This window comes from Musca domestica, unplaced genomic scaffold (genome assembly GCF_030504385.1).
Source record: "Musca domestica strain aabys unplaced genomic scaffold, Musca_domestica.polishedcontigs.V.1.1 5, whole genome shotgun sequence".
Taxonomy (NCBI): Eukaryota; Metazoa; Arthropoda; class Insecta; order Diptera; family Muscidae; genus Musca; species Musca domestica.
The window spans coordinates 9,976,649-10,004,045 of record NW_026712346.1 but is presented as its reverse complement, the minus strand read 5'-3'; the positions used below and the strand labels follow the sequence as shown (position 1 = coordinate 10,004,045).

Sequence of the window (27,397 nt, the reverse complement as noted above, 5' to 3'; positions counted from 1 at the left end):
CATAAAGAAATCACACTATCACGCTCGAATTCCATCTCAAATAACTTTTTTTTGGAAAATTCTCACCAAAATGCTTTTGTCCGCTTGTAAACAATATAATGAGCTGTCACTGGAATAATTTTAACAGCTGTCGGACGAGTGGCTTAGAAATGACAGCAGTCTGAAGTTGGTTGCAGTTTTTTCATCTCACCCTGTATATTCGTGATCAGCGTAAATGTTAACTCGATATAAGGACGTCCGTCTAAAAACACCTCTATAACTTTTTTTAACCTGATAGCATCGAATAAAATAAATACAATGTATGTGTTTCAGACAATTTTATGTAAATTTTAGATTAATTTAAAGCACTATTAGATCATGGGGCCTTTTTATATGCACACGTTTCAATCTGTATTAAAATTAAGACTTCCCAAAAGTCAAAATGGCGCAAAATCAATGATTTTTGGTAAATAAATATAAAAATAAGTTGATTTCAAATTTATTCACATTAATGCGCACAATCGTTGTACCGTTTCTTTTTCAAATTTAATTGAAACAAATGTTTGTTAGGCGTTAACTGTATCAGCGTCCTATATGCACGCCCTAAAAAGCCTAAATTTTTATCAATATTTCACGCAGAATCACTGCATTGCGCGAAAATAATGATTCCAAAATTAGTGCATATATTTATACCCTACACCACAAGGTGGTCAGGGTATTATGTCTTTGTGCATTTGTTTGTAACAGGCAGAAGGAAACGAGACATTTATTGCCCGATTGAGATGAAATTTTCCAAACAACATATGTTTGACCCAAGGACGAACCCTATTGAAATTGGAGATAATCGGTTAAAATTTAGATATAGCTCCCATATATATCTTCGTCCGATTTGCCTTTTATTGTGCACCAAACGTGTAATATCAGCCCGAATTTTATGGAATTTTCCACGTACGATCAGATTGGACCTGAAATTTTGTATGCTAAATTTGATCGAAATCGGTTCAGATATAGCTATATCTCCCACATATATTGTTCATTCGATTTGTTATTTTTGTCCACCGCCGCCGTAATATGCACTCTGCAACAACAATATTTGGGGAAATATATCAAATACAGCTCAGAAATACCTTTGCTAAATTTTATCGAGATCGGTTCAGATTTGGATATAGCTCCCATATATAACTTCGTCCGATTTGCCTTTTATTGTGCACCAAACGTCTAATATTTGTCCAAATGGGATGAAATTTGGAACTTACGACCGAATTGAGTCTAGAAGCTAGTATGTCAAATTTGGTGAAGATCGGTTCAGATATAGCTATAGCTTCCATACATATTATTCATCCGATTTGTAATATTTGTTACCCATAACCGTAATATGCACTCCGTAACAACGATATTCAGGGAAATATATCAAATACAGCTCAGAAATATCTTTGCGAAATTTTATCGAGATCGGTTCAGATTTGGATATAGCTCCCATATATATATATATATATATTTATCCGATTTCAAATTAATTGTGCACGAAATGGGCAATACAATTCCGAATTTAAAAGATACAAATGTTTCGGCATATTTAGTCCTTTGAACTTTAAATTATAATTATAATCATAGCGTGTATGATTGAATTCTCCCATAAAAACTTTTAATTGTTATGTGGAGCTCTACTAAATTAGCAAAGTGGTGTAGGGTATCATAACGTCGGCCCCGCCCGACTTTAAGACTTTCTTTACTGGTTTTTTGTATAATTCTGTTAAAATCTTAAGAATACAGAATATAGGGAGTCATTGCAATTTTTGTCATATGCCATTACAATATTATAATACGAAATTTGAAATTGAAATGTGAAACAATACTGATGGATAATGTCGCTAAAATCATCAAAATACCGAATATGGGAAGGTACTGTTATATGGGGGATATACGAAGCCCTGAACCTGTATAGCCAATTCTGGCACAGGCTGTAGTACCCATTAAAAACTTTTATTAAGAAATTTGAAACAATTCTGGTGGACAATATCGCTAAAATCATTAAAATACCGAATATAGAGAGGTATAGAGGTAGCACAGAATTTGATGCTGATCAAGAATATATACACTTTGTGGGGTCTAAAATTTATATTTCGAGGTGTTATAAACGGACTGACAAGCTTAATACACCCTCCATACTATGGTGGAGGATAAAACAAGTAAAATTTAATACAATCCACCTTTGGATAAAGAAACCATTTTTATATAAAGCTACTTTTATATAAAAATGGTTTCTTTATCCAAAGGTGGAGGGTATTAAAAGTTCGGCCCGACCGAACACGTTTGAGGTATTCAAACGTGTTCTACTTTTAACTACAAATACCAATTATACCGTTTGGATAATGCTGTTACACTTCAAAAAACTAAACATTTCCTGTCGACTATACACAAATATAATCGATGTTTGCAAGTGTCGTCGTGTTGGGCTGTAATTGTTGTTTTCATTTCAATTCAAACATAAAAAAATAGGTGAGGCCATTATATGGGGGACATACCAAAACGGGAACCTCGTGGACCTACACATAAAATGTTGCGCTACCAGATCTAGAACCCATTGTGAACTACAAATACAAATGGACAAATCCGTGCAAAAATGTGGCGAAAATCATAAAAATACCGAATATCGGAAGGTACCGTTATATGGCGGCTATATCAAAAACATGGACCGATATATCTCATTTTCAATACCAACCATCCTAGACACAATACAAATTGATTTGCCAAATTTTAAAGCTCTACGTCAAATAATGTGATTGTAACACACAGACGAACATCGTTAAATCGACTTAAAATTAAAATACATTATGGAGTCTACGATGAATATTTAGGGATGTTACAAACGGAATGACAAATGACCTTCCTTTTCTAGGAGGATGGTATGAAAATTCGAGTATCTTGTGTTACAGTTATATCAGGTTATATGGAAACCTAGACCTCCACATCCAAATATTTGCCAGAGAACACGGTGCCCAATATGAATTCAAAATACCAAGTTTTAAATAATTCCGGTGAAAAGAAAATACTGAATATCTGGAGGTACAGTTACAGAGGGACTATTTCAAAACTTGGACCTATATCGACAATTCTATACAAGGATATTTCCCACATACTGGGAACAAAATCTGCCAAATTACAGTAGTTTGGTCTAAAATTTGCCATTTAATTGAACATTGACTTGCCCATGCATGGCTCAATAGGAAAGGTTGCTCAACTTCAAGGAAACTAGGAAAATTCAAATCTGTATTGGGGTCTTACTATGTCAAATAGACATTTAAAACATGCAACAGTTGACTTTGTTTATTTTTACTTTTTTTCGCAAAATATTATATTGGGGAAACCTTACAAAATTCAAATTGAATATTGGGGTTTGTCCACAAAATTGAACCCATTTTGTAGCAGGATATGATTGTTTTATCCCAAAGTTATACATTTGGTTACCGGTTAACTCGGAAAATATGAATTTCTGTTGTCTCTAAATTTGAAAGAATTTGAAATGATTTTCTTCGTTATTCAAACCAATACACACATATATACAAACTGTGTATATGTTTAGACAGAATAGGGTCACCATAAGAGAAACAAGTAAAAAAGCTGTAAGTTCGGCCGGGCCGAACTTTGAATATGCTCCACCATTTGGTACAAATTTGGCACTTTTCAAAAAAATAAAATCCGTTAAAAATTCTCTTAAAATCTTAAAAATACGGAAAGTGGCTGTATATTAGGGTCTATACGACGACGTGAACCTGCATAGGCAACTTTTGTCACAAGCTATTACAATATTCAAATGCGAAATTTGAAAAAAATCTGTTTAGCTAAAATCATCAAATGACCCTATGTAGGGAAGTATCATGGGGGTTATAAAACGTAGACCTGCACAGACAATTTTCTGGCATAGGCTGTAGTATTCATTACGAATTTCAAATACCAGATTTGCAATAGGGGAGGTACCAATATCGGGAGGTACCGTTATATAGGGGCTATACGAAGACGTGGACCTACATGGTACATTTTCTGTGTTATGCTGTAGTATCCATTGTGAACTTTAAATGCCAATTTTGAAACAATTCTGGTAAATAATGTCGCTAAAATCATCAAAGTACCGAATATCGGGAGGTACCGTTATATGGGGGCTATACCAAAAGTCCTGCAGACATAACATACATTTGAGTAAAATTTTATCAACCTACTTCAATTCGTTTGGAAGCTAGAGTGGTTTCCACAGACGGACAGATGGATAGACGGACCGACGGACAGACATCATTAAATCGACATAGAATTTTATGCTGATCAAGAATTTATATACTTTGTGGGGTCTAAAATGTGTATTTCGTGTTACAAATTGAATGACAAACTTAATATAGCCTCCATACTTTGGTGGAGGGTATAACAATGTATGTAGGGTGAGGCTTTGTTCTATCCACTGCGAGTGTGCCCTGAGTAAAATCATAACAACAACACCTTCGTCGGCCGATCAATTCAATTCTTTGGTTCTTCTTCTATTGTGCTTACGATATGGTCACTTGGGTAAAAACAAGTTTTTACCATAGGAGTTGTTTTTGAATAACTTCTACGGAGAATATTCCCAGACAAAACCAAGGGAACAGATGAGGACTGGTGACGCTTTCCGAAACCTAGGTATTCCATGTCTTATCCCCTGATAAACATTACCAGCTTTCTCGGTTAATAAATAAATGTTGTTTTTATAAAAACAACAAATAAAATATTATTTTTGTTTCTCCAAAATATTTTTTTAAATCGGTTATCAATCACTTATTCATTTAAATATGAAATTGTGACGACAACGCATGGATATCTCATATCTCCCATGGAAATTGTGGGAAAACTGACTAAAAATTCTGAAAGAGATTATTGGAACCCCTTAAAAATAATTTATATTGCTAAAAGTAAAATAAATTGAGTATTAATCACGTATGTCAAATATCGAAAAAGTGTCATGAACGGCCCAACACGACGACACTTGCAAACATCGGTTATATTATTGTTTAGTCGACAGGAAATGTTTAGCTTCGATTGTATTACGGTGGATAAATAAATGCATTGGCTCAAAAGGACGTACACCCTGCCCTCAGCGATCATTAGACCTAAACTTCAAATTAAAACTTCAATGATTTTAGGTTTAAGGTGGGAATTGTGCTGCAAGAACCTGTGAAATATGGGTTATTAAAGGATTATTCTATTCAAAAAAGATAATAATGGATAATCTCAATTTCTTTATTAATTTTCACAGAACATTTTAATTCTTATATATCACTTTGAATATCCAATGATCGTAAGGTGTTATGCGATATACGACTATGCGATTTAATTACAGCAATAAAAATAGGACAATTAACTAATATAAAATGACAAATTTCTCACTGACCAAGTCAACGTACATCAGGTTGCGGCTCTGATCCTGCACGGAACCATCAAATATCTGTCGAGTTAGCTTCTTCACCAAAGATAACATGAATCTCATAATTATACCAAACATGCCATGTTTCAGAACGAATTTTCCAATTTACATTGACCAACATCAATTTATGCAATAACATACAAATTCTCGCGTTTTTCGGAATTTCACGAGTTTTCCATTAAGAATGTTAAATTTTTCCATTCGATAACTCATTTTGGAACAATTTTACACAAAATTTCGTATTAAACCAGTAAAGAAAGTCTTAAAATCGGGCGGGCCCGACTTTATGAAACCCTTTTTATGAGAGAATTCAATCATACACGCTATGATTATAATTATAATTTAAAGGACTAAATATGCCAAAGAATTTGTATCTTTTAAATTTGGACTTGTATTGCCCATTTGGTGCACAATTAATTTGAAATCGGATAAAAATATATATGGGAGCTATATCCAAACCGGAACGGATCTCGATAAAATTTGGCAAAGATATTTCTGAGCTGTATTTGATATATTTCCCTGAATATCGTTGTTACGGAGTGCATATTACGGCTGTGGGTAACAAATATGACAAATCGGATGAACAGTATATATGTGGGAGCTATAGCTATATCTGAACCGATCTTCACCAAATTTGACATACTAGCTTTTAGACTCAATTCGGTCGTAAGTGCTAAATTTCATCCAATTTGGCCAAATATTAGACGTTTGGTGCACAATCAAAGGTAAATCGGACGAAGTTATATATGGGAGCTAAATAAAAATCTTAACCGATCTCAAAAAAATTAAGCCAATGTATTTCTGAGCTGTATTTGATATATTTCCCCAAATATTGTTGTTACACAGTGCATATTACGGCTGCGGAGGACAAAAATAACAAATCGGATGAACAATATATATGGGAGCTATAGCTATATCTGAACCGATTTCGATCAAATTTAGCATACTTATTTTCAGGCCTAATTTCGTAGTATGTGCAAAATTCTATACTATTCGGGCTGATATTACACGTTTAGTGCACAATAAAAGACAAATCGGAGCTACATCTAAATTTTGACCGATTATCTCCAATTTCAATAGGGTTCGTCCTTGGGCCAAACAAATGATTTGTGCAAAATTTCATCTGGATAGGGCAATAAATGCGAACTGTACTTTGTTTTCAAAAGTACATGGACAGACGGACGGACGGACATGCATAAATCGACTCAGAATGTGATTCTATGCAGATCATCAAAACGAACTATGGGTCTATCTCGTTGCCTGTTACAAACAAATGTACAAATAAAACCATTTTTAATTGCTTTGCTTTACACAAGTTTGTAGATCTATGTTTCGATAGAAACCCCATATAGCTGCATCGATCATTTTAGTTATTTCGATTGTTGTAGTCGCATCCTCTGACTACTGAATTTGCCAAAAAATAACTCATATTCTATTCACAGTTTAAAAATGGCACAATTTCGGATTGAATTAGGCGTCTACAAATATCATTCCCAATAGCAATTTTCCTTTTCAAATAAAAAGTGTTTTAAGTTCCAATCTAAAGGACGGACGGACAAATCCGCGGAGCCACTAGTCCATGTTGAATTTCGTGGCAAGTATTCCACATTTATGCCCTCTTTCATGCTAATAGAAATTAGAAAAATATAATATTTCGATTTTTGTATATCACCATTAATGAAAAGGTCAGATCTGTTACTTTCATGCACTAAAGTAATTGTCGGAAAGTGACTTTTAGTATTACAAATATTAGCGTTTGAATAGAAATTATGGTCCATTTCACCCGCTAAATACTACCCCAGGACCATTGAAAATGGAAGGTCCCGTCCCAAACTCTAGACCCACCCAAAATTAGAGCGACTTCAAAGTCAGCTAACATTTTTTTTTAGTTCATTTCATCCCCTTAATGTTCTGCGATCATCTCCTCCAACAATAGGCTTCTATTCTGACCATAACCCTAACTTCGAGTACAATTTCGTGAGGATCACAGCATTATGGCCAACCGTAGCGTGATTACAAATTAACATGGATAGACGGTCCAATCAAACCCATAATGCATCACAAAAATATTTCTTTTTCACATTTTTTGGGATATTTTTGGGCGATTTTTTTTTTGGTTTAATCCTTTTTTTGCCAAGAGACTACTCCGAACTGGTGTTACTTGTCAAAAATCAGTCAAACAGTTCTTGATTTGTAAGGATAGAAACTAACATCACTTTCCTTTATACATATCGTATAAATAATTTAATAAGATTTGGAAGTTTTTCCAATAGAATTTTAGTTTCTTCTTTTGAGCTTACGATCTCTTCACTTGGGTAAAAACAGGTCTTTGTCATAGGAGTTTTTTTTTTAATATCACAAACAAAAAACAAGGGAACTGATGAGGATGGCTCTTTCCGAAACCTAGGTATTCCCTGCCTTACCCCCTGGTAAGTATTTCCATCTTTCTCCACTGATAAGCAAACCTTGTAATGGGATTAAGCCTGGGCATTTTGCAACAACAAAATACTACGGTAGCTTGAACAAACATGCCAACACTGTTCTATAGATAATTTAGATAATCTCACCATAATCAATTATTTTGTTCCAACCAGCGGGGCCTAATTAAACGCCATACTTTTTACCTTTTTTATACCCTCCACCATACTATGGAGAGTATATTAACTTTGTCATTCCGTTTGTAACTCCTCGAAATACTCATGTCAGACCCAACAAAGTATATATTTTCTTGATCAGCGTAAAATTCTAAGTCGATTTAGCGATGTCCGTCTGTCTGTTGTAATCACGCTATCTTTCGAACGAATTGAGATAGAAGTCTAAAATATTGAACACATGTTTATTTTGTCAGTAGGCAGTTTAAATTCGTAAATGGCCCATGTAGGTCCACGTTTTGGTATAGCCCCCATATAACCGTACCTCCCTATATTCGATATTTTGATGGTTTTAGCGACATTATTAACCGGAATTATTTCAAATTTGGTATTTGAAGTTCGCAATGGATGCTACAGCCTATGACAGAAAACTGTCTTTGCCTTATATACTATATTTTGAAGATTTTAGCAACATTATTCACCGTTTATTATGACAAACAATGCCTACGATATTTTGATGATTTTAGCTACATTATTCACCGTTTATTTCAAGTTTCGAATTCGAATATGGTAATGACTTATGACAAACAATGCCTATGTAGGTCCACGTCGTATAGACACCAATATAACCGCTATATTCGGTTTAAAAGGATTTTATTTCCAAATGGTGGAGGGTATTCAAAGTTCGGCCCGGCCGAACTTACTGCTTCTTAACTTGTTGAATATGTTAAGATTTGTTCGAATTGGTCACTGTTTAGTTTCGTAGAAACTGTACATGTTGTAAATATAGTTTGTGCGGCCCGGCCGAACTTACTGCTTCTTAACTTGTTGAATATGTTAAGATTTGTTCGAATTGGTCACTGTTTAGTTTCGTAGAAACTGTACATGTTGTAAATATAGTTTGTGCGTAGAATGTTCTTCTTTAAATTTTTATCTCATTTTTATTCGTTTTTTCCGAAGAATGTATATTAGTGAAATATGCTATGTTTATGGTCGGTAATAAATAATGTAATAAATGTCACGGCCACAAATAGAAAATAAGAAAGGGTCGATCACAAATTAGATACCTTTCGTTTTCTCCCGCAACGTAATGTGTGCGTTAATGCACAGCGTGCATTAGTATATAAAATGCATGTGTTAATGTATTAGATGTAAGCTTTAGTGTTAAGAATATGTTGTAAATAAATTGAGTTCCCTTCCAGCCAAGGAACGAGAAACATCATCTCGCGGCGTTTTCTCTTTCGTTAGTTACATTGCTTTGTGATGAGGTTAGGAGTCGACCTCATCATTTGGTGACCCCGACGTGATAGTACCGCGTGTAGTTAGTGAAGTTATTCGATAGGCTATATTTTCAGTGTCCGAGAAAATATTAATTTATGCGAAATAAATAACGAGAAAGGCGCGCATTTTCGTAGTAGTGAAGTGTGTTAGGCTTATTTGTTGTAGCGGCGTAAAAGAAGCACTGTTGAAGCAAAGATAGTGTTAGATCTTTTAGTTGTGTAATAGGAGACATGATAGGAGCAGTGAAAGATCCTGTCGATCTATCTTTCCATATACTAACGCAATAGACGTGTAGTTAAAAGTGACTAGTTTATTCCATTTTGAGCGCACATATATTTCGTCAACATGAATTGTGTAGAATTCATTGAACATCAAAGGATGTTGGGCGAGTATATTGTGTCGCTTTATTTTGAAATGGAAAAAATTGCTCTATGTGGTGTAACTATGGAAGCTAGGGAAAAATGTACCAAATTAGGTAGTTCCTTTACATATGCAAGAAAGGAATATTTAGATAACGAGAGGGAACTCCGTCGTATGAAAAAGTTTACATGCTCGGATTGCATAGACGCCTTGGGAGTGTGCTATGCGACTAAAGATATCGCGAGAGTTCTAAACGGAATAGGTGTTTTTGTGTCCATAGAAATTCCACGTTTAGATATCGATTATTTAGCTGAGGTGAACAGCTTAAGTTCATCGGAACAGTGTGGGGAAAATGACTTACTGTTCCATTTACAGCCGCCAGATATTGGGATGAAGGTTAAACTTATCGATGCAGCATTTGATTTTTGCGAGGAGATTAGAAGAGGTATTTTCTCAATAGAAAACATCGATAGGAATTTCCAAACATTAACGTCACAATACGCGCGGGATTTGGATGTAGTTGGGAAACAGGATGACTACACAAGCCATTACCACTTTCTAAAAATTAGCTACCGCTTCGTGACAAGTGGGAACATTACAAGAATAGCACCTAAAAATGTGAACATGAACAAGTATGTTGATAATGTTTCAGATAGTTTAGGGTATCAGCAAAAAGTAGACGAAGACTTAGATGCTATCGAAAGAAAAAATGAAAACGTTAGCCTTGATGTTCCGCGAGTCGAAGGAAAAATAACGAGAAAAATTAAAATTGAAGAAGGGCTGCTAACAAGGAATTTACAGGAACACAAGAATCCTGTATTTGCTCCTCCCGAAGAAGAAGAAAGTGAAACCCCGGCCAAGCATTGTATTAGCGATGGACATAAAGACAAGATTGATAATTTCCGTCTGGAACGCCCGGGATGGTTCAGAAGTCGTGGTGAACATAACAACATGGCTATAAGTAAACGACGTATCCATGCAGAAGATGTGTCATTGAATTATGGCAAGGATTTAAAAATATCCCAGGTATCTGGTCATCGCTGGCGGAGAGATCCAGACTTCAAGTGGTTGGTTGATGTCATGGGTGCAATTACCTAGTTTCAAGTAGCATATTTCGGAGATTATTATTAGGTTAGAAATTAATTATAAAATAAGATATAACTTTAGCACAGTTTTATCCAATTCTTAATGTTAAGAAAATGATTTTTATTTTATATAATTTTAAAAAAATTAGGATCGATCGATCTAAGTTTGTTAAAAGATTAGGATCTATCAAGGCCGGGAGTATATTTAGTTTTGTAGAAACTGTACATGTTGTAAAAATAGTTTGTGCGTTGAATGTTCTTTTTTAAATTCTTATCTCATTTTTTTTGTCTTTTCCGAAGAATGTATATTAGTGAAATATGCTATGTTTATGGTCGGTAATAAATAATGTAATAAATGTCACGGCCACAAATAGAAGATAAGAAAGGGTCGATCACAAATTAGATACGTTTCGTTTTCTCCCGCAACGTAATGTATGCGTAAATGCACAGCGTGCATTAGTAAATAAAATGCATGTGTTAATGTATTAGATGTAAGCTTTAGTGTTAAGAATATGTTGTAAATGAATTGAGTTCCCTTCGGAATAAGTGTTTGGTTGATGTCATGGGTGCCGCGGAACGAGAAAGATCATCTCTTTCGTTAGTTACACCGCTTTGTGATGAGGTTAGGAGTCGACCTCATCAGTCACCTTTGGCACGAATTATGGCCTTCAAACCGCCAATGGAACCGTCACACGTTACCCGAATGTTGCTCTGCGACATTTTGGCCCATCAAAGCTGATCGACACTTTGGTATTTTTAGTGCCAAACTTGCTTTCCAAAATACTCCAGATACGATAGTCGGATTGATATCCGGAGATTTTGGTGGCCACTGTGCGCTGGAAATGAAGCGAGAAACCTCATTTTGTAACCATTCTTGGGTGGCGCGCGCTGAGTGCAATGGTGCTGAGTCCAGTTGAAATGGCTAAGGTCTGCGACCAAAATGTTTGCGTGCCCAAGGCTTAATACACCCTCCAGATTATTTTCGCGATAATATTCGGTATTTATTCTGAGACCACGGTCGATTAATACGAGCGGAGAGCGACCTTCGGCTGTTATGGCGGCCCACACCATCACCATGGCCGACGTTTGAGTTCTGGTGGCCAACCGAAGTTGCACATTTTCAGCTGATCTCCTTGGCAAATAAACACGATCATTTGGTTTGTTTTTCTCATCGGAGAAAACTTAATTCGGCAGTTCACCACTTTCGGCCAAGCGAAGCAACTCTTTAGCTCTTTTGAGTTTATTTTCTTTCTGTTGCTGTGTAAGTTCTTGTACTTTTTGGAATTTCAATGGCTTTACCCCGACCTCGTTTTGCAATATTTGCAGAATGGAATATTGCGATATGTTCTGCTCACGAGCCATTTTTTGGACACTGCGACGATCAAGTCGCTTCTTTACTTTTCGAACCATTTCTGCTGATGTTGCTGTTTTCTTCCGTCCACTTTCTTGACGTCGAGCTACGCTTTCAGTATCATAGGTAACGAGCAATGGTACCAGAGACCCAAAGGATTTATTCACATTTTAATGCTGGAGCGTTCTAACGATAGCCATTTAAGGTTTTCTAGCCAAATATAAAGAAATCACACTATCACGCTTGAATTCCATCACGACTAACTTTTTTTCTGGAAAATTCTAACCAAAATGCTTTTGTATGCTTGTAAACAGTAACAGCTTTCGGAAGAGTGGCTTTGAAATGACAGCAGTCGGAAGTTGGTTCATCTAACCCTGTATATAGGTTATAGTAAACCTAATTTTGCATTTCAGTCCTTTCCATACAATTTATAGTAATAAAGGCCAACATTTGTTTTAATTTCTCATGTTAGCGTTAAGTATTAAAAATATTAAATGTGGAAATATTATATGTCAAATCAATAAAGAACAATTTGTTATTACAATAATTGAAAATAAAGATATAATGTTATAAAAATATAGATATACATATATATAGATACATTAATAATAATTAGTTGATTTAAATTTAAACCTCCTAAAAATAAAAATGATTTTGTTATGTTTCTTTCTATAAATCTAAAAGTTTCATTTGATTTGCAAAAAGTTTCATTTCGGTTTCAAAGGTTTCATTTCCGCTGCAGAAGGTTTCATTTCTAGTGCAAAACGTTTCATTTCCACTGCAAAAGGTTTCATTTAATCTGAAAATGCTATATTTTAAAAGTGTAATGGTTTATTTTTTTCGCTTATCCATTCATACGTTTTTAATCTGAGTCAAATTCTCCCGCTGATAAATAATGCTTAACGTAATGAATAAAGGTGAGGGCACATAAGCAGCTTGGCATCATGGCCAGGCATATTAATGTTAAATTATAAGGCGAAACAACGGCAGAATTCGAGTGCGGCTCTGTTTTAGAATATTTTGAATTGCTACAATCCCGTACAAACAGTGTTTCCAAAAACAGCAAAAAATAAAGAAACAAAATAATCATTTTATTGTTATCAGTAATATTTCCATAAGACACCTTATATCTAAAATGTAAGGTATTTCAGGAAATCTTAATCCAAAAATTTCAAAGACAGGGGACCCCCCTCTACTCAGGTTTTTCATTGCGATGAAAATGTTCAAAACATCACACGTGTCTTCTATTTTTATCTTTAATTCCATAATCTACTTGGGTTTTCCTTTCAATTATGGACACATTTAAAATTTTTCGCACTGTGAAATAAATGTCCTTTTATCTGCGGCGTTACTTAAATCGTGCAGAAAAGCTGTTATTATACCCTCAGCCATATGGCTATAGAGGGTATACATTATTTGATTCGTCCAAAACGTGCCTCATCGAAATAACGGGTTTAGACCCTAGGTCTCTTTGGACCAATTCCGTTTCAGGACATTTGGAGTCGATCTAGCGATGTCCGTACGTCTGTCTGTCTGGCTGGTGCGCACGATAACTCTCGAAGGGGGTATCCGATTTAGCCCAAACTTGGTACATCTTAATGTTATTACCAAACTTAGATCGAGATGATCGGATATAAGCAATATCGGTCCACTCCTTCTGGTACCTTCCCCCCAAAGGGTCAACAGTTTGAATAATTTTAACTTGTATAAAATGTGAACTAAGATTCCGATTATCTTCACATTTCGCACATTTCAATATTTCCGCTAACACAAGGTCTGGTATAAAACGCGAAATCAGCATCCAATTACTTTCAAACTCGACATATCCCAACACTTCATGATCTATTAAGAAGATGCACAAAAGCGGACTACTCCATCTGGTACCTCCACCATAATGGGTCAAATTTTTGAATAATTATCGCACATCCAAATATCTCTTCCCAAACAGGATATTGTATAAAGTTTATAGATATCGGCCATTCCTTCGCAACCCCTCCAAGGAAGGGTCAAAAGTTTGAATAACCATAATGCAATAAACGAATATTGGCTGAGGGTATCCAGCTATAGGCAATACCGACTGATTCTATTTAACTTGTTAATTTAATAGCAGAAATTGACATAAAGATCTATCATGATTCATTTTATTCGAATAACATATTGGATTTTGGCAAAGGAGGTACATCCAATGAAGTATTGTAATCATATGACGACAGAGGCTGGTTTGTGGGGTTTTGGTTTCTATTTGAAATTGCATTATTCAGTGAATAGAGCTTGTTGAATATTTGAATTCATTATACAGACTTGAGTTTTTCTAACGAAACCTGGCGTTAATTACTTTCATTCAATTGCAAAAAACCTATTGTCAATCTCAAAACATTGCTCATTAACCAAGAAAATGTATGCTTTAACATGTTTCAATACTTTAAGGCGAATTTTACAAATTATTGTCAACAGCGTACGAAAATAAACTATATCGAACGTTTGCAATCGTTTCGTTCTGTATTTTCTCGAAGTACGAAACGAAACAAACCCGATTTCAAGATAACGGGACTTGTTTCTTGTTTTGTACAGTTTGTGTAGATGAGTGAAAACAAAAACAAAACTGAAATGTACTCTGCTGGATGACACAACATTGGAAACGAAACAGTACGATATTCATTGCAAACGTTTCCTTGTATATTAACTTAATAAAATAATGTACAAAGTAATATTGAGATAAATGTATTCCTTTTTATTTATTTATTTCATCATCATACAGTGTAAAAATGTACAAAAAAAATATTAAGAATAAAAAATAACAACTCTTAATGTACCAGTCATTATTTCGCACAGAAAACGTTTGCAAACGTTTCCCGGTTATTCGTTCGCAAACGATACAGCTCGGCAACTCACAGCCGTAGTAAATTTAACGCAATCGTATTGTTTGTGTACTTCTGGCATTTAAATTTTTGTGTTTTTTTTTTTTTTTTTTTTTTGTTTTAAGTTCAAAACGATTGAAAAAACCTTTATAAGTTTTTGTGTTCGTGAGAGGGGTACGTTAATCGTTTCGTTTGTTTTCGTTCGCTGATTGTCAAACCGTTGTAAAAACGATTGAAACGTATCAGCTATGTCTTCACGAATAAGGCATATTCATTCCCTGCAAGACTTTTTTCAACTAGTTGAGAAAATCGTTAGTTACAAATGCATTATTCTACAACTAACTACAAATTAGTTGAAAAGTCATCTGGAGATCAAAAAGCAAAGTAACCACTACTGCTTGATATTCAGATGACTTTTCAACTAATTTCAAGTTAGTTGTAGAATAATGCATTTACTAACTAATTTACCAGCGGGGCATTTTTCAACCAGTTGAGAAAATTGTTAGTTATAAATGCATTATTCTACAACTAACTTCAAATTGGTTGAAAAGTCATCTGAATATCAACCACTTCAAACACCAAAACGAAAATAAATTGCAAAAACAAAACACATATAAGTTCTCTAGAGAAAAAACAGCCCTAAAAAACAAAGATGATTGGTTATATCAAACTACTTTGCAATAATTCGCATAATACATTTCCAAAAATACTTCGATATAAATGCAACGTACAATAATACAAGCTAGTGCTGCTAACCTTAATACACAAGTACATATGCTTAGAAAAACAGGGTATCTGAAAATAGCACTCCTCCTTCAAATAGAAAATAAAGAATTTGATTAACAAAAAAAAAATAAATAAAAAAAGAACTTTTTTAACATATTTTTTAACTGACTAAAAATTGGCTTAAAAGTAATTGGTTTATAGTTAGTTTAAAAGTAACTAGTTTATATTTAGTTTCAAAGTAATGCAGGAATGGACAATTGTCCACTGCCTAGCTCATCCCCATGTTAAAATAGTTAGTTGGCGTAAAGGAAATAAATCAAAAAAATAACTAGTTGTGGTTTTTTTAAACTAATTTTAAATTAGTTTTAAACCAATTTATTTCCCTGCAGGGATTCATTTGTTAGGTATCAAGCATTTGACTCTACTTTAGTAGTAGTGCAAAATTTAATACGACGTTTTGTGTTTTAATTTGATGGTGTACCAGAAATGTAATCTCATGCAATAATATGATTACCATTTTTTATTTGATGTCTCTTTATTGTAAAAATTTTATTTTGACTATTGGTGTACATCTGTCTGTCGGTTTTATTATCATGTAGGAATAACTGAAAGTCCTCGAAATTAGCATATCAGCATATCATAAGATATGTGAGTCTGGATCAAAAAATAAGCATTGCTGCAAGTATCGTTTTGCTGCAACCGGGTCAGGCATAAAGATCCGCAATGTCGCACCTAATTTATCAAGAATAACGGTAGAACAGGTCCATTCCGCTTTTTCCATCGAATTGAGGAAATTTCAAATATAATTTTCCGTTTTAGTGGGTTATTATGAAGATTTTACAAATGATGATTCGAAACTGTCCAGAAACGAACAGCAATGAATGAAGAATGTCCATAACATGGAAATTGTAAAATCTAAATCTTACTCGAATACGGAATAATAGTCGAATATGCATCCAAAAATGCAGTTTATTCGACGGTAGAAGTGTGGCTGCACAGGCAGGCCGCTTTGTCTCTATAGCACGTCTTCTGCTGGAGTGTAACTGAAGTGCAGTAAGACCCCCTTGGAATGAGTTTGAAGATCTAATAAAATTCAATTTTACTGATTTTATCAACTGAACCTCGTTTTTCAAAGACAATGACGATCTATAATCCATTGCTAATTAAGTAAATGTTTATGATAAACATCTGCAGTTATTGCGAATTTAATTTTCTGTTCTAAACTTATATTAATTGTAGAGGTGAGAATACATAAAACGCCTTTTTGACTGGCTTAAATCAGCAGCTGGCTGATCCAAGGAGCGTAGGGCCAAAATCGAACTAAGTTAACCTAAAACTCCTTTTTACCGATACAAAGAAGCCAGCCGACGACTTAAACCAGTCAAAAAAGCGTTTTGTGAATTCTGACCTTTACAGCAGCAGTCTTCATAACGTGTTGGGCTCATCATCAAAGCAGTCAATTTCCTACACATTTCGGCGAGAAGTACATGATTGTAGCTGTCGATACGAAACTCTAAAGCCAGAGAATTTGTATTCATACGTATGAACCAATCTGGGTATATATACATTTAATTGTTGCTCATTTTATATAAGTTATAGCAACATTTCAACTTTGGTTTTGCAGTGAAATTTACAAAAAGTGTTTGCCTTGTCAACCTTATACATATGTATGTATTTGATTTTTAACAATATATTCTTATCCCTATCGCTCAATTTCGTTACGATGAAATCCCAAAGAATTCTTGACATTTTTTAACAATGCCTAAACCATTGCGTTCATTTTGACACCACAATGACATCATGAAGCAATTATAATGTGGTTTAATTTAATAATTTAGGAAATAACTAATAATAAAAACGTTTCTACTCGCTGACAAAATCTGTACAGGAAATTGTCGGGAGGGAAGATTTTTTAAGATTTTCTTATACCCTTTGGTTCATCTTTAATACGTATATTACCTGTTACTGAACCGATTCCAATATAAATGGACAAAATTTATTTTTGAACAAAATTCCGTCACACCCTCCATATTTTATTGAAAATTTTTTTTGGTACCAAATTTTGTCTCTCGGTCTAAATTTGATTGGAATCGGACATACATTTCGCGTTTGGTGCATCAAATATGGGAAAACGACCGAAAATATATATGGGAGCTACATTGAAATCTAAACCGGTTTGAATATAATTCTACAAATTTTGTTTTGTACCAAATTTCGTCATTCATTCCGAATTTCATTTGAATCCGACATACATATCGTGCATTAGATATGTGAAAATCTGTGATCTAAATCTGTTTGCTCTAAATTCCGTTACGCACTCCAAATTTGAAGATTAAATAGATATGTGCACATAAAAACCAATTTTTTGGAGATACCTCCGACTGTGATGCTATATTTCCCGTTCCAAGTGGAATTTGAAATATTTAAATAGCCTATGTTACTTTCTGGCTATATTGCAGTAAATTTGGAATTTTTCTATATCTAATCTATAAAAGAGGAAAATGTTTGTATATTTGTTTGTTTGTTTGGACTCGAAAACCGCAGCACAGATTTTCCTGAAAATTTCCAAGTATACTACAACATCGCCTAAAAGTAACATAGGCTATAAAAATTTTTGAAATTCCACTTGGAACTGGAGATATAGCATCCGAATCGGAGGTACCTTCCAAAAATTTAGATTTGATATGCACATATCTGTTGATCGATTAGAGATACAGTCTCCAAATTTGGAATGAGTGAAATTTGGTCAGAAAATATATTTGCCAAATTATATTGAAATAGGTTCAGATTTGGATATAGCTCCCACATATATTTTCGACCAATTTCGTTTATTTGATGCCTCAAATACGATATGTATGTTCGATTCCAATGAAATTTGAAATGTGTGATGGGATTTGATCGGAAAATAAATTTGTCAAATTATATTGAAATCGGTTCAGATTTGGATACAGCTCCCATATATTTTTTCGGTCGATTTCACATATTTGATGTACCAAATAGCATGCATGTTACGCATTAAAGTATTACAATAATTACGATTTTTAAATTTTTTGAATATGTTTTATTTATTTTTTTATTTATTTTTATTTATTTTTATTTATTTTTTTTAAACCAACAAATATTTCGAATGCATATAAAAGCGAAAGGAGTAGCGAAGCGCGCCGGGTTCAGCTAGTAGTCTATAAATTACAAACAATCAAATGTACCACACTGTGGTACAGGGTATTATGTCTTTGTGCATTTCTTTGTAACAGGCAAAAAGAAACGAGATAGATACATAGTCACTTTTGAGGATCTTCATAGAATCACTTTCTGAATCGGTTTACGCATGTCAGTGCGTCTGTCCATCTGTCCGTCTGTCCATGTACTCTTGTGAACAAAATTCAGGTCGCATTTATTATCCGATTGACCAAAGGTCGAATTCTACTGAAATTGGTGATAACCGGATCAGATTTAGATATAGCTACCATATATCTTCAACCGATTTCGGGTTAAATGCGCAACAAATGACCAATATAATTCCAAATGACCTGAATTTTGGTACATCCCACCGAATTTAGTCTAGAAGCAAGTACGTTAAATTTGGGGGACAATAGATACTGCTCGAAAATGATTCTGTCAAATTTTATCGAGATCGGTTCAGATTTGGATATATTGCGTAATACGCGAAGGGTTGTCCTTCAGATTTATTAATTTCATAGCAAATGTCAAGCGTGCAGGAAACTGCAATCTTTAGAAGTTGAGTGACATTTCTGTTGCAATTAAGGAATTCGAGGTAGAAACATACTCCCCGTAATAATTGTATTCTCAATTAAATTGGTGTGTAGTTTTTTACTGTTAGTCTAATACAAAGGGCGTTGTGGGTCAATACTTCTTAATAAAATCATATCCCAATCTGAACCAATAATTAGACAATATTTTTTGGTACCTGATTTCGTTTCTCTGTCCGAATTTCTTTGGAATCGGACATTCATATCGCGTTAGGTGCATCAAATATGTAAAATCGCCGAAAATATATATGGGAGTTATATCCGAATCTGAACCGATTTCAATATAATTTGAAAAATCTATTTTCGGATCAAATACCATTACACATTCCAAATTTCATTGGAATCTAACATAAACCTCGTGTTTGAGGCATCAAATAAACGAAATCCGTCGCAAATATATATGGGAGCTATATCCAAATCTTTACCGAGTTCAATATAATTTTGCAAATTTATTTTTCTACCAAATTTAATCACTCAAGTCGAATTTCATTGGAATCGGGCATACGTATCGCGTTTGGTGCATCAAGTATGTGAAATCGACAGAAAATATATATATGAGAGCAATATTCAAAACTGAACCGATTTAAATATATTTTGGCAAATTCATTTTTGTTCCCAATTCCGTTACTTATTTCAAGTTTCATTAAAAGTGGAGATACATATAGTGTTTGGTGCACCGAAAACATATCGTGTTTGATGCACCGAAAATTCCAAATTTCATTGGAATCGAACATAAACATCGTGTTTGAGGCATCAAATAAACGAAAACGGTCGAAAATATACATGGGAGCTTTGCCGATTTCAATATAATTTGGAAAATTTATTGTTGTACTAAATGTAATCAATCAAGCCGAATTTCATTGGAATCGGGCATACGTATCGCGTTTTGTGCATCAAATATGTGAAATCGACAGAAAATATATATATGAGAGCAATATTCAAAACTAAACCGATTTAAATATAATTTGATAAATAAATCGTTAGACCAAATTCAATCACACTTTCTGAATTTCATTGATATTTGACATACACAGCGTGCTTGATGCATCAAATACATGAAATCGGCCGAAAATGTATATGGGAGCTATATCCAAATCTGAACCGATTTCAATATAATTTGATAAATTTATTTTCGGATCAAATCCCGTTAAACATACCAAATTTCATTGGAATCGAACATACATATCGTGTTTGCTACATCAAATATGTGAAATCGGCCGAAAATATATATGGGAGCTATATCCAAATCTGAACCGATTTAAATATAATTTATCAAATTTATTTGCGTACCAAATTTAGGCTCTCATGTCAAATTTCATTGAACTCGGACATACGTATCGTGTTTTGTGCATCAAATATTTGAAATCGCCGAAAATATATATGGGAGCTATATCCAAATCTGAACCGATTTCAATATAATTTGACAAATTTATTTTGAGATCAAAATCCGTCACACATTCCAAATTTCATTGGAATCGAACATACATATCGTGTTTGGTGCATCAAATACATGAAATCGGCTGAAAATGTATATGGGAGCTATACCCAAAACTGAACCGATTTCAATATAATTTGGCAAACTGATTTTCTAGACAACTTCCATCACACTTTCCAAATTTTATTGAGCTGTGGCGTACACAGCGTGTTTAATGCATCAAATACATGAAATCGGCTGAAAATATATATGGGAGCTATATCCAAATCTGAACCGATTTCAATATAATTTGGAAAAATTTATCTTTGTTTCAAATTTTGTTACACATTCCAAATTTGGACGCTGTATATACCGAAAAAATCGAGAAAGTTTGCATATTTTCTATACATGCCGTTATATGGTTGCCATACCCAAATTTTCAATTTTGATTAGATATGGAAATAATCCAACCAATGAGAACTCAATATGCGGACTATACAAAATAGTGAAGTGAATTGAAAATATAGTAAGAAAAGGATTCATATACTCGGAAAATTCTTCCGAACCCTTAAAAGTAACCTTAAATCATAGGTAACGTTCTACGGGCACTACAATCTTGGGCTTAGGAAATTTTTCGGTTGGTAAAAAAATCTCTGGGAACCCCAGTCTAACTTTTTTAGAGTTAATTTTATATAGCTTTACAATACACAAAGGGCCACAAATACTCCGCAAAAGTTACGATAGAGTTTTAAATTTGATACAGTCCTAAGGGTTACATGAGGAATCATTTGTACAAAATATGTATCAGGTTGGTCTACATTGTGACCTCAAATGTTGGTAATTTTAGGAAGAAAAACAAATTATTTCAAATAATAGTATAGGACCATGCTTCATTATAACTCTATATGCTATATTATTTAGGTTTTTAACTCCTAAACTAAAACCTCTTACCTCTTACTAAATCAGGTTTTTTGAAAGACGTATTTATTTCTATTTAATCATTTATATTAAAAATTGTCCCACTTATAAGAGCCAGATTTGTGAATTATTATGCTCTAAGAACTATGCATTAAAGACTAAAACTACGGGCCGGCAACACGGACTGGGCCAGCTAGTATTATATAAATATTGCAACGTGCTAGGTTTGGACTGTGTTGTGTTCATGGAATTTTTGAGATGTACCAAGTCTTGAATAAAATCGGATGTCACTTTCGCTTTTTATGAGCTTCATGGATATTCAAAATTATGAGCCTTTGTGGGGGAGATACCAGAAGTAGTGAACCGATATATCCCATCTTCTCAACGGATTTTTTGTTAGTGGAAATAATGGGATGTGTGAAATATAAAGAGAACCTGTGCTTATTTGGGATTTTATAAACGTTTTGGTTATTCAAAACTTTGCCCCTTTGTGGGGGAGGTAGCAGGAGGAAAGGTTCGATCTCTACCTTTTTTTAACAGATTCTGTGTTGATAGAAATGTGCCAAGTCTAAATGGAACCCGATGTTAATTTCGCGTTTTATGAGCTTAATGGATATTTAAAATTTTGATCTTTTGTGGGGGAGGTACCAGAAAGAGTGGACCAATATATTCCACCTTAACACCAGATTTTGGTTTTATGAAAATATTGGGATGTGTGATATATTAAGACAATCGGATTCTTACATCACATTTTATAAGACTTATAATTATTGAAAATGTTTACCCTCTGTGGGGGAGGTACTTGATGGAGTGGACCGAGAACTAGCGCAAATATTAAGATTTTCAAAGTTGGAGCAAGCCCGGATTATCGCTTCTCTTTCTATGCAGAAAAAAATATTTCTTAACACCAGACCTTGGGTTAATATAAATATTGGGACAATTTTGACAATTTTTTATTGACAATTGAACATTTTATAAGAGTTGTAATTCTTCAAAATGTTGACCCTTTGTGGGGGAGGTACTTGAAGTAGTGGACCGATATTGAACATTTTCACACCTGACCTAGCACTGATGTAAATATTAGGATTTGCAAAGTTGGAGCAAAATCGTATTATCGTTTCTATATCTGTACAATTTTTTTTTTTTTTTTAATTTCGACCATTTGTGGGGGAGGTACCAGAAGGAGTGGACCGATATTGACCATTTTCGCACCAGAGTTAGCACTGACGCAAATATTAGGATTTTTAAAGTTGGAGCAAAGCCGGATTATCGATTCTCTTCCTGTGCAGAAAAAAATATTTTTTGAAAATTTCGACCTTGTGTGGGGGAGGTACCAGAAGGAGTGAACCGATATTTTCCATCATCACGGATTATCCTTTCTCTTTCTGTGCAAAATTTTTTTTTTTTAAATTTCGACCTTTTGTGGGAGAGGTACCAGAAGGAGTGGACCGATATTGCCCATCTCCGAACTCGATCTAAGTTTGATAAAAATATTACGATGTACTTAGATTGGACGAAATCGGATACTCCCTTCGAGAGTTCAATTTCGCTCCTCCACCCTACGCTCCTTCAAAACGTGAATATTTTTAATGCTGATAATCGCTTTTCGGCGAATAACATATACATGAATAGGGCAATTCTAACCTTGACATTGATACTGATTTCGTAGACTTCTATAGTCTGAAATCTGAACTATACACCTGAATATAAATTTTCAAATTCTGTTTCGAATTCCCATAAGTAAGATAGAGGCCGCATTTGTTTGGCTCTGGTATTGTTAGACCATGATCAACAATCACCATAAAATAGAAATTTATTATTATATTATTTGCAAACCCGTAATAACTAAAAATAATAGTTAGTCCATTTATGTATCCCAATATCTTAAGGGATTCGTTCAAAACTTTTTTGCATACATGGGATTTATTTTTTGGAACGGTAATTTTTTTTTTTTTTTTTTGACTGGACTACACTGATGAACTTTACTCCTCTTTTCTGATACTTTTTATACCCCCACCATACATAGCATGGAGAGTATATTAAGTTCTCATACTGTTGTTTCTCATCGAAATAATAATTTTAGACCTAACAAAGCATATATATTTTTGATCAGCGTAAAATTCTAAGCCGATTTTTGTCTATAGGCAGGTCAAGTTCGAAGAATGGCTATATTGGTCCACGATATCGTATAGCCCTCATGTAACTGTAACCCCGATGTTCGGTATTTTGACGATTTTAACCACATTTTTCAATGGAATTGTCTGAAATTCTGCACAAGGAGATCTTCGCGACTACTTTACCCCCAGAAGAAAAAAGCTATTGTCTATATAGGTCCGCGATATCGTATAGCCCCCATATGATGGTACCCCCGATATTTGGTACTTTGATGATTTTAACCACATTTTTCAATGGAATTGTCTGAAATTCTACACAAGGAGTTCCTCGTGATTACTTTACCCCCTGAAAAAAATTTTCTATATGGGTCTACGATCTCGTAAGAAAATTGGAAGAAAATTGTCTATAAAGGTATACGTTTTAGTATAGCACCCATAAAACGCTACCCCCAGATATTCGGTATTTCCAGGATTTTCGCTACATTATTCATCGGAATTGCGTCAAAGTTCGTATTTAAAGTTCATAATGGGAACTACAACCTATGACGGGAAATTGTCTATGCAGGTCCACGGTTAGTATAGCTCCCATACAACGGTATCAACCTTTATTCGGTATTTTGATGATATTATATTTCAGAATTGCGTCAAGTTTCGAATTTGAAGTTCAGAATCTTTACTACAGCGTATCACAAAGAGGTACTTATCCAGCACGTTTATTTGAGCTGTATTTTTCGACGGATTTTTTTTTTAAGTTTTCAAATTCATACAAAAAGTTCGGCCCGGCCGAAATTAGCTGTTTTTTTTATACCCTACACCACAAGGTGGACAGGGTATTATGTTTTTGTGCATTTGTTTGTAACAGGCAAAAGGAAACGAGATAGACCCATTGTTCCTTTTGATGATCTGCATAGAATCACATTCTGAGTTCTGTTCATGTATTTTTGTAAACAATGTACACTTCGCATTTATTACCCGATCCAGATGAAGTTTTGCACAAATCATTTGTTTGGCCCAAGGACGAACCCTATTGAAATTGGAGATAATAGGTAAAAATTTAGATATAGCTCCCATATATATCTTCGTCCGTTTTGACTTTTATTGTGCACCAAATTTTGCACATACAACCAAATTAGGTCTGAAAATAAGTATGCCAAATTTGATCGAAATCGGTTCAGATATAGCTATAGCTCCCATATATATTGTTCGTCCGATTTGTTATTTTTGTCCGCCGCAGCCGTAATATGCACTCTGTAACAACAATATTTGGGGAAATATATCAAATTTAGCTCAGAAATACCTTTGATAAATTTTATCGAGAGCGGTTCAGATTTGGATATAGCTCCCATATATATCAAATGGGCAATACCAGTCCGAATTTAAAAGTTACAAATTCTTCGTCATATTTGGTCTTTTAAACTTTAAATTATAATTATAATCATAGCGTGTATGATTGAATTCTCCCATAAAAACTTTTAATTGTTATGTGGAGCTCTACTAAATTAGCAAAGTAGTGTAGGATATCACAAAGTCGGCCCCGCCCGACTTTAAGACTTTCTTTACTGGTTTTACTTGTTTTCTTTAGTTTTCACGATTTGTAAGAGAATCGGGGACTAACTGACTGCCCAAATTGGGCGTATTGTGGCTAAGTTTTAGTAGATTCTCAATACCTTAGACAATTTACTTTAATAAAAACGAAATGAAACACGTTTTTGCATATTTGTTGTAGAATTAAATATGCGATGAGGTATTTCTTTTTTTTTTTGTTAAGCAGTAAACATTAGCACTCGTATTAAAAAGAATAAGTGACTAAATATAAAATCCGTATAATTTATTTGTTTTTTTTTCTTTGTTCTATTTTTTGTTTTATAAAAAAAAACACACACATGCCTACATTCATGCACATGTATATCGTATAATTTGATAACCATATTTTTGGCATAAAAACAATGTTTTATCTTAATCTAAAACACATTTACACACCTACATACAAACACATGTGCATATCTACGCTGTTAAACTATACTTACAAACAAACATACAAAATTGACAATCGCTTGGAATGTTTTTATTTATTTGTCAATCAAAACAAAATGTTGAACACTAATAACAAATACACTACAACAAAAAAGGTAACACTTAAGAACTCACTTTATAACAACCAGACAGGTTGTTGCTGTTCCTGCATTAACTTGATTGTTTTATATTGTTTTTCTTCTTCTTTTCTTTTCGTTGTTATATTGGTGGTTGATCTTGCTTTTGTTTCGGCTTCTGTTGTTGTTATAGTTTATTTCGAATCTTGCTATTTTTATTGGTACTATTTTGTAAAATTTTTATGAATGAATTTGTGTTTGGTAAACAATAAAATAAACACATATGGCTGACAAAGTTGACTATTATCACTAAGTACGACACACATGCATGTATGTATGTACACACACATGTATTTATGTATGTACTTCTGTAGCAACGAAGATACCGCTACTTTAGGTAGACTGATGATCGACGACAAATGTTTATTTGAAGGTTTGTCGTCAAAATGAAATTCACATTTGGACACAAATTCGGGTAGCAATTAATCGATACAGCTTATTAAGATTAAACTTTACGTCTGTGTTTTTGTTTGGTTTTGTTTTGTGTGTTTTCACGAAAGTCACACGGGGACCATATAGACTATGCCTACTATACCGACTGGAATGAATGGCATAAACAAATGTGACACGACCGCCTGAGCGTTAAACGAGTGACTAAATGAAAAATGAGCTAGCACATTTGGCGCACCATCGTACAAGTGCTCATCGTCACCGCGGCTTCCAGACAAGCAGTGCATACCCGTACAGCGACTCTCCGTTAGCTGTTAGTAGCGTAATATAGCAGCAGCGGCAAAAACAAAAACATATAAAATACGAATGTTCTCTCACAAACAGCGGTTAATAAACAAGCACTACTGAGGCTAGCAGAGAAATTAGCCGCTAGCCGCCTTGATCGTCGATTCGGATTGGCCGAACTGAATGACAAATCCCCGATAAAAACCGATCGCTCACAACTGTGATGCAGAAGTGTTAATTCGGAAAACCCCATTGCCCAATAAAATCCTTGAAGTGGATCTTACTCACATCGTAGACAGGTAGTTGGCGCGCCAACATAAATCGTTTTAATTTAAAATTAACATTAATTTGATGTGTTGTTGTCAATCACTGCCTATTTCATACACAATAGTATACATATATTTAATAATATGGGATGTAATAAGACGCAATCTTTTGCAGCTCAAAATTAGACGTATTTTTCGCTTTAATTCATTCCAAGTCAAAATTTAACAGATCTTATAGTGAAATGTTTCCACAAATGGAGGAACAGGAGGAACAGGTAATAAAGTACCAAGATTGACGGGATCGGCCTAAAAAATTATCCACCGTAGAAATATTGGAATTTTAAAATAAAAAATTTTCAGTATTTTGATGATTTTCGCCACATTTTTCACGGATTTGTCTAATAATTGATATT

General features: G+C 34.3%; 1 protein-coding gene across 1 annotated transcript in view; it reads right to left on the bottom strand.

The window, feature by feature from the left end:
• Window positions 1-26,717, bottom strand: part of LOC101898046 (atrial natriuretic peptide receptor 2) — a 110,579-nt gene extending 83,862 nt beyond the window's left edge. The window contains exon 1 of the mRNA XM_059128060.1: window positions 26,042-26,717. The gene's annotated coding sequence lies outside the window, so the exon portion shown is untranslated. The remainder of the gene's footprint in view (window positions 1-26,041) is intronic.
• Between the last annotated feature and the right edge of the window lie 680 nt (window positions 26,718-27,397).